This window comes from Pecten maximus, chromosome 4 (assembly GCF_902652985.1).
Source record: "Pecten maximus chromosome 4, xPecMax1.1, whole genome shotgun sequence".
Lineage (NCBI taxonomy): Eukaryota > Metazoa > Mollusca > Bivalvia > Pectinida > Pectinidae > Pecten > Pecten maximus.
Genome location: NC_047018.1, coordinates 5922790 through 5939417, shown reverse-complemented (window position 1 = coordinate 5939417; position 16628 = coordinate 5922790). Strand labels below are relative to the sequence as shown.

General features: G+C 40.3%; 1 protein-coding gene across 1 annotated transcript in view; it reads left to right on the top strand.

Moving 5' to 3' along the window:
• The first annotated feature begins 356 nt into the window (after positions 1-356).
• The window catches only part of LOC117325052 (prostaglandin E2 receptor EP4 subtype-like), a 122078-nt gene continuing 105806 nt past the window's right edge, over positions 357-16628 (top strand). The window contains exon 1 of the mRNA XM_033880970.1: positions 357-562. The gene's annotated coding sequence lies outside the window, so the exon portion shown is untranslated. The remainder of the gene's footprint in view (positions 563-16628) is intronic.

The following is a 16628-nucleotide window of genomic DNA, read 5'->3' as shown; positions in this document are numbered from 1 at the left end:
CCTGTCCAGATACTGTACATCTATGACTTGTACAGATTCTGTACGTCTTTGACTCGTCCAGATTCTGTACGTCTTTAAATAGTCCAGATTCTGTATATTTATGACTAGTCCAGATTATGTACATCTTTGAATAGTCCAAATAATGTCTATCTATCTCCAGGACGGAATCAGAGAGAATGAATCATACATGTTTATTATCCAATGGAAGTCTGGGTAAATTGGCATGAGTACTTGTTAGTAACACAGCATACGGTAGTATACAGGTAATTGTGAGGTCATGGAACTCTGGCGAGGTACAAAAGCACGCGGACGTCTGGAATCTGTGGTACTATATAGCCTGCTGTCGTTAGAGGTGTACCAGTATAGAGTTAACGTCGTCCACCACACAGACTAGATAGCACCATGGGACCACTAGGTTACTAACTCTCCATCCTTGATTGGAGTCTAAGATGTTGAACTATATGTGATTGTGACAGCTGGAGTACGGTACAGAGCGGTGGACTGCCTCAGTAGCGCACGTGTTTATCCAATCAGTGGACGTGTATCAGACAATCAAGTGAAGGTGAGTTCTCTTTACCATTGTTAATTATTTGATGGGAAAATTAGTCCATATAGAATCGACTTTAGGGAAAAGTGAACCGATTGTGTACCTAAAGGGCATTGCATGACTTTCAGGATACTTGGAACAAGTACAGTTATACCACAAGTTACAGACTTTGGGAGCTTTCCGTAACAAAATGTCAAAATATAGGTAGTTTTTTCTCATTGTCATTCCAACAATTTAACAAGTAATGCATGCAATTTTCTTGAATTATTACTCTTTTTTAAGATGTCTTTTATTGACTTATTTAGTATTACGATATAATGGTCAAAAGTATCTAGGTGCGTTAGCCGACATTTTCTGTATGTACAATAAGGACATGTACCATTGTCATCGTATACAGACTAGAAACAGATAAAGCAGCTTCATTAGAATTACAACAGTGTCACCGTGTATGTATGACTCTGTAGTGTCCCGTGATGAGGTCGGATACAAGGCTTGATTTCATTGTTAAATGGGATTCCCAGTGAGAACCGTACATCTCCGCGATGGCCTGCTGTTGTCCGTGCCTGTACCAGGACACAGTGCCTGGCCTATCACTTAGGATAATCCCGATCTGTACGCGTCAGGAACTATCAATATTGTCCAGACTAATGGATCGACTCCTTATTTACATAAATTGTATGCTTTTCATACCTGTTGAAACGTGAAATGTGCACAGAAACAAGCTGCATACGCCTGAACAGTGATGACAATGGTATGTGTTTTACAAACGATGTAATCGTTGTTAACTCCAACCATGTTGATCGATTGTTTGTTTTATTTTGAGATTTTATTTGTCTATGATATCCTCTAGATAATCTATCCTACGTATATAAGGGTGCTGTCTTATATCTAATTAATTAGGTTGTTAAGAATGTGACAAATATGTAGTGTAAGTCCTAACAGGTAAACTCACTTGATTTAAATGGGATGGCTTTTGTTTCACGATTCTGTACAATGGTCGTTTTGTTTCACGATTCTGTACAATGGTCGTTTTGTTTCACGATTCTGTACAAAGGTCGTTTTGTTTCACGATTCTGTACAATGGTCGTTTTGTTTCACGATTCTGTACAATGGTCGTTTTGTTTCACGATTCTGTACAATGGTCGTTTTGTTTCACGATTCTGTACAATGGTCGTTTTGCTTCACGATTCTGTACAATGGTCGTTTTGTTTTCACGATTCTGTACAATGGTCGTTTTGTTTCACGATTCTGTACAATGGTCGTTTTGTTTCACGATTCTGTACATTGGTCGTTTTGTTTCACGATTCTGTACAATGGTCGTTTTGCTTCACGATTCTGTACATTGGTCGTTTTGTTTCACGATTCTGTACAATGGTCGTTTTGCTTCACGATTCTGTACATTGGTCGTTTTGTTTCACGATTCTGTACAATGGTCGTTTTGTTTCACGATTCTGTACAATGGTCGTTTTGTTTTCACGAGTCTGTACAATGGTCGTTTTGTTTTCACGATTCTGTACAATGGTCGTTTTGTTTTCACGATTCTGTACAATGGTCGTTTTGTTTTCACGATTCTGTACAATGGTCGTTTTGTTTCACGATTCTGTACAATGGTCGTTTTATTTTCACGATTCTGTACAATGGTCGTTTTGTTTTCACGATTCTGTACAATGGTCGTTTTGTTTTCACGATTCTGTACAATGGTCGTTTTGTTTCACGATTCTGTACAATGGTCGTTTTGTTTTCACGATTCTGTACAATGGTCGTTTTATTTTCACGATTCTGTACAATGGTCGTTTTGTTTTCACGATTCTGTACAATGGTCGTTTTGTTTTCACGATTCTGTACAATGGTCGTTTTGTTTTCACGATTCTGTACAATGGTCGTTTTGTTTCACGATTCTGTACAATGGTCGTTTAGGAATATTTCGATTGCGCACTCTTCACGATTAACACGAGGTCAAATGTTTTAATACAATGACGTTGAAAAAACCTGTATTTGGATTGTATCGACTACATAAGTGTTTGAGAATCATTGTTTGACATTCGCAAAAAAAATGATTTGTGTAAAAAAAAAAGCACACCAAACAACCATTGTAGTTTGGCGTCACTAAATGTAATTTCAATACGAACTGTCTCCCAATTTACTGTATGAAACCTGGCCATTTTTAGGAAATAAAACCTTCAATATAGAACACAAATCCTAATTAAATATAACATGGCAAGGTTTTCCGAGCCATTGTTAATTAGTACGAGTTTCCGGATAGACCGATAAATAACCAATGTTATATAGCTGTTATAACATGTTCACAACTATCACACAAAATCCACAGGCGAATGTCACCTTTACAATTGGGAGTATAAGTATAATATAATATATTCACAATACTGATGTCAATCTTGTTTTACCGTGTACCATTGCTATCCATTTATCTATATTCTTATTCTCTGCACTGTACTGTTGACGAGAATAAACAATTGTCATTGTCATTGTGTACCACCTTAAGTGAGGTGTTTGGTTAGGACCAGGTAAGCAGGGAAGGTGGTATATACCAAATCGACGTAAAGGTGTAGGAATGGTGTACATAAAGTTATCAATCTCACTGTTTCCGATATTGGATAATATAATGTAAACAAAAATATATGAATATCATGTTTCGCTACCACTAAACATAATAGATGTAGATGGCTACAGTCTCGGGGCTAAAATCCTCAAACAGGACTTACCATCCATCAAACAGAATTGTATAAGGAGCATCAACAGATCATTATGACTTAGTACACTGCATGCGTGCCTGTTATCGAGTCAAACTGATCTATTTATTATGAAACATAACTGTGACCATGGAGAAATAATAAACATGGCGTTGTCCTTATCGCCTGCTCGTAAATCTCGTGCCGAGCTCAATAAAGCAGACGTATATAGCGATTCCGGGTCTGAATTTCCCTTAATAGGATCAACATTAAAATACAAAATGTAATAATAATAATAAAGAAACATTTTGTTTTGAAAATGACGATATTTAGTATAAATCAACTTTATCCCAACATCCACAATAAAGTTTCCTGATTGTCAAAGTTGCAACTTCGAACTATATGCACCATAACAGTTACTTTTTTTTTAAATGGTGAAAATATACGCAAAAAATCCTTATAAAGGCATTAAGTGGTGTCGTCAACGTATGTATGAACAGATCGAGATAAGTCGACAGGTTTTCAAAATGATGTCATTGCTACAACCTTTGACAGCGACGTACGGGTTCAATCGTCTTCATTCGAAATGACATACGGCTTAGTAACCGGATGTGGACGCATTATGTTGTTTACACGGGCAGTATTTAAACCGGAAGCAGAGAATGGTGGTTTAGAGATCCGTGTTTGGTTTCTAATTTTATAATATTGGTTCACACAATTACAGGATTGATTGTTTGACAGTTCGGTAAAGGAGGCACTGGAAATATACATTCGCCTTTATAAGCCTTTCATTAATAATACGGATTCATTTATTTTTATTTTGGCAAGCAGAAATATTTTGTTCGAGGTACATGCAATGTGTTATAGATAAGACATACGGGGGTTTAGGCGAGGGAGTGTCTTTGGGTAGTTCAGTTAAAGGTTAACAAACCCGGTAATTTAAAAGTCTTTATACAATAATGACAAACATTTAGATCATCATCAGTACATTCTCTGGGATCCATAGTTTCCAATAACGGTACCTATTTCTGTAAACAGTATTGTTGTAAATATCATATTGTATCTTAAAATATTTTTTCAACATGTGCCCTATTCTCTATTGAACTTATATGTGAAAAAAGGAATAACATTACCCCTAACACGCATATGGAGATCCCCCTTAACGTAACAAAGTGGTACTATTCCTGTACAATATGGTGATTTATGTTATACATTGTAGTGTCCGCACGAGACACGGAGGTACATAGTTTACTATGGGTGGTTTAGAAATACACAGGTACATAGTTTACTATGGGTGGTTTAGACATACACAGGTACATAGTTTACTATGGGTGGTTTAGAAATACACAGGTACATGGTTTACTATGGGTGGTTTAGAAATACACAGGTACATAGTTTACTATGGGTGGTTTAGAAATACACAGGTACATAGTTTACTATGGGTGGTTTAGACATACACAGGTACATAGTTTACTATGGGTGGTTTAGAAATACACAGGTACATGGTTTACTATGGGTGGTTTAGAAATACACAGGTACATAGTTTACTATGGGTGGTTTAGAAATACACAGGTACATGGTTTACTATGGGTGGTTTAGAAATACACAGGTACATGGTTTACTATGGGTGGTTTAGAAACCTGTGAGACAAACTCTAAGGTCCGTGTGACCTCGCTCTTGACATGAACTTTGATATTGACTGTATATTTTATAAGTTGATGGTGCCAACAGATAGATTGACATGTTACACTTTCAGATAGGCATCCTTGGATACGTATTATATACGTGTAACATTATCATTATCCGTTGGTGCCTTAAATCGACAGCACTCTTCCTAGGGGGCTGGGTGAACCTTAACAACTCTCGGTAAACTAATGTGAAATTATTTCTATCCCCAAATCAAGATTTCCAGAAACTGATAGTTATGTAATACGTATAACAACGTCTGTCTAGTGGACCACGAGATGCTACCAACATGCTTTCTGAGTTACATGTAGGTTATCAGTGCTTTGCACAATCGCATTTCGTCTCAGGAATTCAAGTAGCGGCCCAATAGTATGATTGACATGTTGATATTTATTACAGTTTATCTTCTGACGCCATGCCACAGACTGAGTGGAAAAAGTGGTATAAGGATTTCACATTGAAAATTAAAAAAAAAACAAAAAAAAACAACGAAACAATTAACAATACATGTAGTTCATTTACAGCCAACGCATTAGTTATAAAAGCTATTGTATTACTGGAAAGTCATTGGAGGCTTGTAGCTTGTATCTGTGCTTACATGTAGCTACAGTGTAGATTAAATAGATACAGAAAGTATATTATTGTTTTGCAAGAAAATCTTTTCATTTCACAGAAAAAAATACATATGCTTTAGTTACTCGCCATTTGTACAACTTAAGGTTCATGTAAATAGTAAATCAAGTGATATTTATTCAGATTAAACATCACTATTCTGTTGCAATTCAACATAACTATCTTGACCCATTGTTAATATGTGTCATTGCTATCTATGGGTTTTGATTTTGACATTTAATTTGTTAGGCTACCCGTTAATTTAGGCAAAACAAGCGTAAAATGCAACCTTCAGGAAAACAAATAAAGTTCATATAGATCAGACAAATTGCACAAAATAACCATGCCATTATGGTCACAAGTGTCTATAGCAGGTAGTGCGAGCGCTTGTTTGATGTTTGACAAGATTTTAATTTGTAAAAGCATAAACGTCAATTCTCTTTCGACCTTGAAATGCAAATGTCGGCTGTAAATTATATAACACATTTTTTGCATATAGCGGGACATTTCAATCTTCAAAATCTTCAAAGAACTCTGATCATAGCAAGTTGTCCGTCTTTAGGAAAAGTAGTTCAACAGCAGAGTTTGAGGTAAAGTATTAAGATTTCTGAAAATAGTCCCAAACTCCACTATTTAACTATTTGTCTCGAAAACATTCCTCTTACTGTGACAAGATGTGTTGATAGAATCCAATATGGGCATTATTGTAATTGAAATGCATCCCTATATTTAATATGTTAATGCGTTTATGCTTTGATAAAGTAAAATCTGGTCAAGCAAGCGCTCGTACTACCTGCTATAGACACTTGTGACCATAACGGAAGGGTTATTTTGTGCAATTTGTCTGATCCACATGAGCTTTATTTGTTCTCCTGAAACATGCTTTTTATGTCTATTTGCCGAAATTAACAGGTAGCTTAACGTTAAAATCAAGACACACGGAAAGCCATGACACATATTAACAATTGATCTTCTTCTTCTTTTGTCATTCGGCCTCCGTCAAAAAATGACGATTACGGCTAATGAAGTTAATTCTGTTTAATTGTAACAGAATAGTAATTATCAATCTGGATAAATATCACTTGATTTACTATTTGCATGAACCAAAACTGCATCATACGGCTGTTTCGTATTTCTATGACTAGTCGTGAGGCTAGTGACATCTTATATGTGTTCGTCCTTCTAGGACTCGTCAGGGAGGCTAGGGATATCCTAAAGGTGTTCGTCCTTCTAGGACTCGTCAGTGATGTTAGGGATATCTTACATAGGTGTTCGTCCTTCTAGGACTCGTCAGGGAGGCTAGGGATATCCTAAAGGTGTTCGTCCTTCTAGGACTCGTCAGGGAGGCTAGGGATATCCTAAAGGTGTTCGTCCTTCTAGGACTCGTCAGTGAGACTGGGAATATCCTAAAGATGTTCGTCCTTAAAGAACACGTCAGTTAGTCCAGGAGCCAAAGGAAGGGTCCAAAAGCAAAATCCGGATGATGAAAATTTGTAGCCAATATTAAAAAAAAGTAGCGAAGTTGTATCAAACCCCATAATTTGATAAAGAGCATTAATCGTTATCATGGCTATAACACTCGAAAGTGACACGCAGAGCAACAGCCAATCTCGGGGATTTAAAGATCACCAGCAGAGCTTACCTCTCAGCAATCACAGCATTTACAATAGATACCAAATAGAACAATACCTTTACACATGAATTCAGTGATACATATCTTAAATCTAAAAAATGCCAAAAATGGTTGTACCTTAGAACGTGATGTACCTAAGCTTGATTACTACAGATATGAGCCTACGCAACCGTTCTACTTCAGCATGACGAATATATCCACGTTATTATTGATTGATTACTAATTAAGGACAGATATTTAATTTTGTGTTGCATCCACGATGTTTAACAAGCCTGCTGCCATATACTATCTGTACGATGAGCACCCGTTATTTCCTACTCGTTGGTTCAAAGTGTCCTCGGAATTACTATTCGGGTTTAAGTATGGATCACGGACATCAGAATTGATACTTTCGATTACATTAACGTCGGATCTCCGTGTTTACACAGGAAGGTTCGTGACTACACATTCTATATATCCCGGGTCTCGGATCAAAGCTCTGTACTCAGCCATATAGAGTCACATTTCTGTTTACTGATATCAATAACGGGCTTCAATCCCTAAGGCAGATTGTACGTCCAATGTCCCATATACATATCTGGCAAACATCGTATCATATTGTTAGCTGTTCTGTGGTCCGGAATCAGTGCCCTTTTAGAAAATATGGAGATTATCTACAGACATAGACGTTCATATTACTAATAAAATATAAGGGTTCGTTGGGGAACAGGATCTTTTCGATAACTTTTATAAATATGACTGTTTCTGAAACAAAGAATGCAATTGTAACTCAAAAGTCGATAAAATGAGGTGGAATACAGCGATAGATGTACATAAAGACTTGAGCGAAAGGCAAAACCCTGCGTTGCACAATCGTAATAGTTTTCCGTTTTCTCGCCGGTCCTCGCCATTACAAGCTAAATGAAATCCAAGTTATTTCACCAATGCAAACTATATACACCAATTCTACGAGCCACGGCACCAGAGCCATGCCTTTGTTGTCACGAGACACGGCGCCAGAAGCATGTCTTTGTTGTCACGAGACACGGCACCAGAAGCATGTCTTTGTTGGCGCCAGAGCCATGTCTTTGTTGTCACGAGACACGGCACCAGAAGCATGTCTTTGTTGTCGCGCAAAACGGCGCCAGAGCCATGTCTTTGTTGTCACGAGACACGGCGCCAGAGCCATGTCTTTGTTGTCACGAGACACGGCACCAGAGCCATGTCTTTGTTGGCACGAGACACGGCACCAGAAGCATGTCTTTGTTGTCACGAGACACGGCACCAGAAGCATGTCTTTGTTGTCACGAGATACGGCACCAGAAGCATGTCTTTGTTGTCACGAGATACGGCACCAGAAGCATGTCTTTGTTGTCACGAGACACGGCACCAGAAGCATGTCTTTGTTGTCACGAGACACGGCACCAGAAGCATGTCTTTGTTGTCACGAGATACGGCACCAGAAGCATGTCTTTGTTGTCACGAGACACGGCACCAGAGCCATGTCTATGCTGTCACGAGACACGGCACCAGAGCCATGTCTTTGTTGTCACGAGACACGGCGCCAGAGCCATGTCTATGTTGTCACGAGACACGGCACCAGAAGCATGTCTTTGTTGGCACGAGACACGGCACCAGAAGCATGTCTTTGTTGTCACGAGACACGGCACCAGAAGCATGTCTTTGATGTCATGGAAAACGGAGCCAAAGGCATGTCTATGTTGTCACCGGCAACGGCACCAGATCGTGCCTATGTTGTAGCGAGCCACGACGCCAGTGGCATGCCTATGTTGTCACGAACCACACGATTACAAAATGTCTGAATTATTTTCGATATGTGTTAATGTATCTGTGTTGTTAAACGGCAATACCTAATGGATTTGTATTTAGAAACAATAGAAAATAGAGACCACAATTACACTTTTGTAAATAAAAACCAATTTACGGCTGCCTTCTGTATTTTTTTTCGTTTCGCAACAATTATTGATTCCAATATCTAAATTTGATCAGCGAAACGTTCGATCACCAGTCACTAGCGTGTCCTTCAATGTCGACTCATTATTTATTAAGTTTCTATATCATTTGATAAAAACAAATGGTAAATGTCCCACTGTTAAGCACTTTGCTCTTCTGATTATTTCCTAACGTGGTTCTAAATCACTGTATCACCACGTGAACCTTGACACTACCACGCTAGCAGTCTGCTCTCAGTACACATCCTAACGCCTCGCTCTGTCACGTGACGCTTCCCCATACGTCACACTGCACCGAAAATACAAACACCATATGGTAGAATGTGTTATGGGACTGACCATCGACAAATAATGACCACTAAGTGATAGAAGTCCTGTTGATAATTGTGGGAGGAGAGCTATGTAAGCTGTGGAATGTATTGATACCGTGTTGATATGTTATGGTAGAGGTGGTTAGTGTGTCCTGACGGTGTACAATAAGGTTATGGTAGAGGTGGTTAGTGTGTCCTGACGGTGTACAATAAGGTTATGGTAGAGGTGGTGAGTGTGTCCTGACGGTGTACAATACTGATATGTTATGGTAGAGGTGGTTAGTGTGTCCTGACGGTGTACAATACTGATATGTTATGGTAGAGGTGGTTAGGTGTGTCCTGACGGTGTACAATACTGATATGTTATGGTAGAGGTGGTTAGTGTGTCCTGACGGTGTACAATACTGATATGTTATGGTAGAGGTGGTTAGTGTGTCCTGACGGTGTACAATACTGATATGTTATGGTAGAGGTGGTTAGTGTGTCCTGACGGTGTACAATACTGATATGTTATGGTAGAGGTGGTTAGTGTGTCCTGGTGGTGTACAACACTGATATGTTATGGTAGAGGTGGTTAGTGTGTCCTGGTGGTGTACCATACTGATATGTTATGGTAGAGGTGGTTAGTGTGTCCTGACGGTGTACGATACTGATATGTTATGGTAGAGGTGGTTAGTGTGTCCTGACGGTGTACAATACTGATATGTTATGGTAGAGGTGGTTAGTGTGTCCTGACGGTGTACAGTACTGATATGTTATGGTAGAGGTGGTTAGTGTGTCCTGATGGTGTACAATACTGATATGTTATGGTAGTGGTGGTTAGTGTGTCTTGATGGTGTACAGTACTGATATGTTATGGTAGAGGTGGTTAGTGTGTCCTGACGGTGTACAGTACTGATATGTTATGGTAGAGGTGGTTAGTGTGTCCTGACGGTGTACAATACTGATATGTTATGGTAGAGGTGGTTAGTGTGTCCTGACGGTGTACAATACTGATATGTTATGGTAGAGGTGGTTAGTGTGTCCTGATGGTGTACAATACTGATATGTTTTGGTAGAGGTGGTAAGTGTGTCCTGACGGTGTACAGTACTGATATGTTATGGTAGAGGTGGTTAGTGTGTCCTGACGGTGTACAATACTGATATGTTAAAGTAGAGGTGGTAAGTGTGTCCTGATGGTGTACAATACTGATATGTTATGGTAGAGGTGGTAAATGTGTCCTGACGGTGTACAATAAGGTTATGTTATGGTAGAGGTGGTTAGTGTGTCCTGACGGTGTACAATACTGATATCTTATGGTAGAGGTGGTTAGTGTGTCCTGGTGGTGTACAACACTGATATGTTATGGTAGAGGTGGTAAGTGTGTCCTGGTGGTGTACAATACTGATATGTTATGGTAGAGGTGGTTAGTGTGTCCTGACGGTGTACGATACTGATATGTTATGGTAGAGGTGGTTAGTGTGTCCTGACGGTGTACAATACTGATATGTTATGGTAGAGGTGGTTAGTGTGTCCTGACGGTGTACAGTACTGATATGTTATGGTAGAGGTGGTTAGTGTGTCCTGACGGTGTACAATACTGATATGTTATAGTACAGGTGGTTAGTGTGTCCTGACGGTGTACAATACTGATATGTTATGGTAGAGGTGGTTAGTGTGTCCTGACGGTGTACAATAAGGTTATGGTAGACGTGGTTGGTGTGTCCTGACGGTGTACGATACTGATATGTTATGGTAGAGGTGGTTAGTGTGTCCTGACGGTGTACAATACTGATATGTTATGGTAGAGGTGGTTAGTGTGTCCTGACGGTGTACAATAAGGTTATGTTATGGTAGAGGTGGTTAGTGTGTCCTGACGGTGTACAGTACTGATATGTTATGGTAGAGGTGGTTAGTGTGTCCTGATGGTGTACAATATTGATATGTTATGGTAGAGGTGGTTAGTGTGTCCTGACGGTGTACAGTACTGATATGTTATGGTAGGTTGGTTAGTGTGTCCTGACGGTGTACAATACTGATATGTTATGGTAGAGGTGGTTATGTGTCCTGACGGTGTACAATGTTGATATGTTATGGTAGAGGTGGTTAGTGTGTCCTGACGGTGTACAATAAGGTTATGGTAGAGGTGGTTAGTGTGTCCTGACGGTGTACAATACTGATATGTTATGGTAGAGGTGGTTAGTGTGTCCTGACGGTGATCAATACTTATATGCTATGGTAGAGGTGGTTAGTGTGTCCTGACGGTGTACAATACTGATATGTTATGGTAGAGGTGGTTAGTGTGTCCTGATGGTGTACAGTACTGATATGTTATGGTAGAGGTGGTTAGTGTGTCCTGACGGTGTACAATAAGGTAATGGTAGAGGTGGTTAGTGTGTCCTGACGGTGTACAATACTGATATGTTATGGTAGAGATGGTCAGTGTGTCCAGACGGTGTACAATACTGATATGTTATGGTAGAGGTGGTTAGCGTGTCCTGATGGTGTACAATACTGATATGTTATGGTAGAGGTGGTTAGTGTGTCCTGACGGTGTACAATACTGATATGTTATGGTAGAGGTGGTTAGTGTGTCCTGACGGTGTACAATACTGATATGTTATGGTAGAGGTGGTTAGTGTGTCCTGACGGTGTACAATACTGATATGTTATAGGTAGAGGTGGTTAGTGTGTCCTGACGGTGTACAATACTGATATGTTATGGTAGAGGTGGTTAGTGTGTCCTGACGGTGTACAATACTGATATGTTATGGTAGAGGTGGTTAGTGTGTCCTGACGGTGTACAATACTGATATGTTAAGGTAGAGGTGGTTAGTGTGTCCTGACGGTGTACAATACTGATATGTTATGGTAGAGGTGGTTAGTGTGTCCTGACGGTGTACAATACTGATATGTTATGGTAGAGGTGGTTAGTGTGTCCTGACGGTGTACAATACTGATATGTTATGGTAGAGGTGGTTAGTGTGTCCTGACGGTGTACAATACTGATATGTTTAGGTAGAGGTGGTTAGTGTGTCCTGACGGTGTACAGTACTGATATGTTATGGTAGAGGTGGTTAGTGTGTCCTGACGGTGTACAATACTGATATGTTATGGTAGAGGTGGTTAGTGTGTCCTGACGGTGTACAATAAGGTTATGGTAGAGGTGGTTAGTGTGTCCTGACGGTGTACAATACTGATATGTTATGGTAGAGGTGGTTAGTGTGTCCTGACGGTGTACAATACTGATATGTTATGGTAGAGGTGGTTAGTGTGTCCTGATGGTGTACAATAAGGTTATGGTAGAGGTGGTTAGTGTGTCCTGACGGTGTACAATACTGATATGTTATGGTAGAGGTGGTTAGTGTGTCCTGACGGTGTACAATACTGATATGTTATGTTAGAGGTGGTTAGTGTGTCCTGACGGTGTACAATACTGTGGTAGAGGTGGTTAGTGTGTCCTGACGGTGTACAATTAGGTTATGGTAGAGGTGGTTAGTGTGTCCTGACGGTGTACAATACTGATATGTTATGGTAGAGGTGGTTAGTGTGTCCTGACGGTGTACAACACTGATATGTTATGGTAGAGGTGGTTAGTGTGTCCTGACGGTGTACAATAAGGTTATGGTAGAGGTGGTTAGTGTGTCCTGACGGTGTACAATACTGATATGTTATGGTAGATGTGGTTAGTGTGTCCTGATGGTGTACAATACTGATATGTTATGGTAGAGGTGGTTAGTGTGTCCTGATGGTGTACAACACTGATATGTTATGGTAGAGGTGGTTAGTGTGTCCTGACGGTGTACAATACTGATATGTTATGGTAGAGGTGGTTAGTGTGTCCTGACGGTGTACAGTACTGATATGTTATGGTAGAGGTGGTTAGTGTGTCCTGACGGTGTACAATACTGATATGTTATGGTAGAGGTGGTTAGTGTGTCCTGATGGTGTACAATAAGGTTATGGTAGAGGTGGTTAGTGTGTCCTGACGGTGTACAATAAGGTTATGGTAGAGGTGGTTAGTGTGTCCTGACGGTGTACAATACTGATATGTTATGGTAGATGTGGTTAGTGTGTCCTGATGGTGTACAATACTGATATGTTATGGTAGAGGTGGTTAGTGTGTCCTGACGGTGTACAATACTGATATGTTATGGTAGAGGTGGTTAGTGTGTCCTGATGGTGTACAATACTGATATGTTATGGTAGAGGTGGTTAGTGTGTCCTGATGGTGTACAATACTGATATGTTATGGTAGAGGTGGTTAGAGTGTCCTGACGGTGTACAATAAGGTTATGGTAGAGGTGGTTAGTGTGTCCTGATGGTGTACAATACTGATATGTTATGGTAAAGGTGGTTAGTGTGTCCTGACGGTGTACAATACTGATATGTTATGGTAGAGGTGGTTAGTGTGTCCTGACGGTGTACAATACTGATATGTTATGGTAGAGGTGGTTAGTGTGTCCTGATGGTGTACAATACTGATATGTGATGGTAGAGGTGGTTAGTGTGTCCTGATGGTGTACAATAAGGTTATGGTAGAGGTGGTTAGTGTGTCCTGACGGTGTACAATACTGATATGTTATGGTAGAGGTGGTTAGTGTGTCCTGACGGTGTACAATACTGATATGTTATGGTAGAGGTGGTTAGTGTGTCCTGATGGTGTACAATACTGATATGTTATGGTAGAGGTGGTTAGTGTGTCCTGATGGTGTACAATGAGGTTATGGTAGAGGTGGTTAGTGTGTCCTGACGGTGTACAATACTGATATGTTATGGTAGAGGTGGTTAGTGTGTCCTGACGGTGTACAATACTGATATGTTATGGTAGAGGTGGCTAGTGTGTCCTGACGGTGTACAATACTGATATGTTATGGTAGAGGTGGTTAGTGTGTCCTGACGGTGTACAATACTGATATGTTATGGTAGAGGTGGTTAGTGTGTCCTGACGGTGTACAATACTGATATGTTATGGTAGAGGTGGTTAGTGTGTCCTGATGGTGTACAATACTGATATGTTATGGTAGAGGTGGTTAGTGTGTCCTGACGGTGTACAATACTGATATGTTATGGTAGAGGTGGTTAGTGTGTCCTGACGGTGTACAATACTGATATGTTATGGTAGAGGTGGTTAGTGTGTCCTGACGGTGTACAATACTGATATGTTATGGTAGAGGTGGTTAGTGTGTCCTGACGGTGTACAATACTGATATGTTATGGTAGAGGTGGTTAGTGTGTCCTGATGGTGTACAATACTGATATGTTATGGTAGAGGTGGTTAGTGTGTCCTGACGGTGTACAATACTGATATGTTATGGTAGAGGTGGTTAGTGTGTCCTGACGGTGTACAATACTGATATGTTATGGTAGAGGTGGTTAGTGTGTCCTGATGGTGTACAATACTGATATGTTATGGTAGAGGTGGTTAGTGTGTCCTGGTGGTGTACAACACTGATATGTTATGGTAGAGGTGGTTAGTGTGTCCTGATGGTGTACAATACTGATATGTTATGGTAGAGGTGGTTAGTGTGTCCTGACGGTGTACAATAAGGTTATGGTAGAGGTGGTTAGTGTGTCCTGACGGTGTACAATACTGATATGTTATGGTAGATGTGGTTAGTGTGTCCTGATGGTGTACAATACTGATATGTTATGGTAGAGGTGGTTAGTGTGTCCTGATGGTGTACAACACTGATATGTTATGGTAGAGGTGGTTAGTGTGTCCTGACGGTGTACAATACTGATATGTTATGGTAGAGGTGGTTAGTGTGTCCTGACGGTGTACAGTACTGATATGTTATGGTAGAGGTGGTTAGTGTGTCCTGACGGTGTACAATACTGATATGTTATGGTAGAGGTGGTTAGTGTGTCCTGACGGTGTACAATACTGATATGTTATGGTAGAGGTGGTTAGTGTGTCCTGATGGTGTACAATACTGATATGTAATTGTAGAAGTGGTTAGTGTGTCCTGATGGTGTACAATACTGATATGTTATGGTAGAGGTGGTTAGTGTGTCCTGACGGTGTACAATAAGGTAATGGTAGAGGTGGTTAGTGTGTCCTGACGGTGTACAATAAGGTTATAGTAGAGGTGGTTAGTGTGTCCTGACGGTGTACAATAAGGTTATGGTAGAGGTGGTTAGTGTGTCCTGACGGTGTACAATACTGATATGTTATGGTAGAGGTGGTTGGTGTGTCCTGACGGTGTACAATACTGATATGTTATGGTAGAGGTGGTTGGTGTGTCCTGACGGTGTACAATACTGATATGTTATGGTAGAGGTGGTTAGTGTGTCCTGACGGTGTACAATACTGATATGTTATGGTAGAGGTGGTTAGTGTGTCCTGACGGTGTACAATACTGATATGTTATGGTAGAGGTGGTTAGTGTGTCCTGACGGTGTACAATACTGATATGTTATGGTAGAGGTGGTTAGTGTGTCCTGGTGGTGTACAACACTGATATGTTATGGTAGAGGTGGTTAGTGTGTCCTGGTGGTGTACCATACTGATATGTTATGGTAGAGGTGGTTAGTGTGTCCTGACGGTGTACAATACTGATATGTTATGGTAGAGGTGGTTAGTGTGTCCTGACGGTGTACAATACTGATATGTTATGGTAGAGGTGGTTAGTGTGTCCTGACGGTGTACAATACTGATATGTTATGGTAGAGGTGGTTAGTGTGTCCTGATGGTGTACAATACTGATATGTTATGGTAGAGGTGGTTAGTGTGTCCTGATGGTGTACAATACTGATATGTTATGGTAGAGGTGGTTAGTGTGTCCTGACGGTGTACAATACTGATATGTTATGGTAGAGGTGGTTAGTGTGTCCTGACGGTGTACAATACTGATATGTTATGGTAGAGGTGGTTAGTGTGTCCTGACGGTGTACAATACTGATATGTTATGGTAGAGGTGGTTAGTGTGTCCTGATGGTGTACAATACTGATATGTTATGGTAGAGGTGGTTAGTGTGTCCTGACGGTGTACAATACTGATATGTTATGGTAGAGGTGGTTAGTGTGTCCTGACGGTGTACAATACTGATATGTTAAAGTAGAGGTGGTAAGTGTGTCCTGATGGTGTACAATACTGATATGTTATGGTAGAGGTGGTAAATGTGTCCTGACGGTGTACAATAAAGTTATGTTATGGTAGAGGTGGTTAGTGTGTCCTGACGGTGTACAATACTGATATCTTATGGTAGAGGTG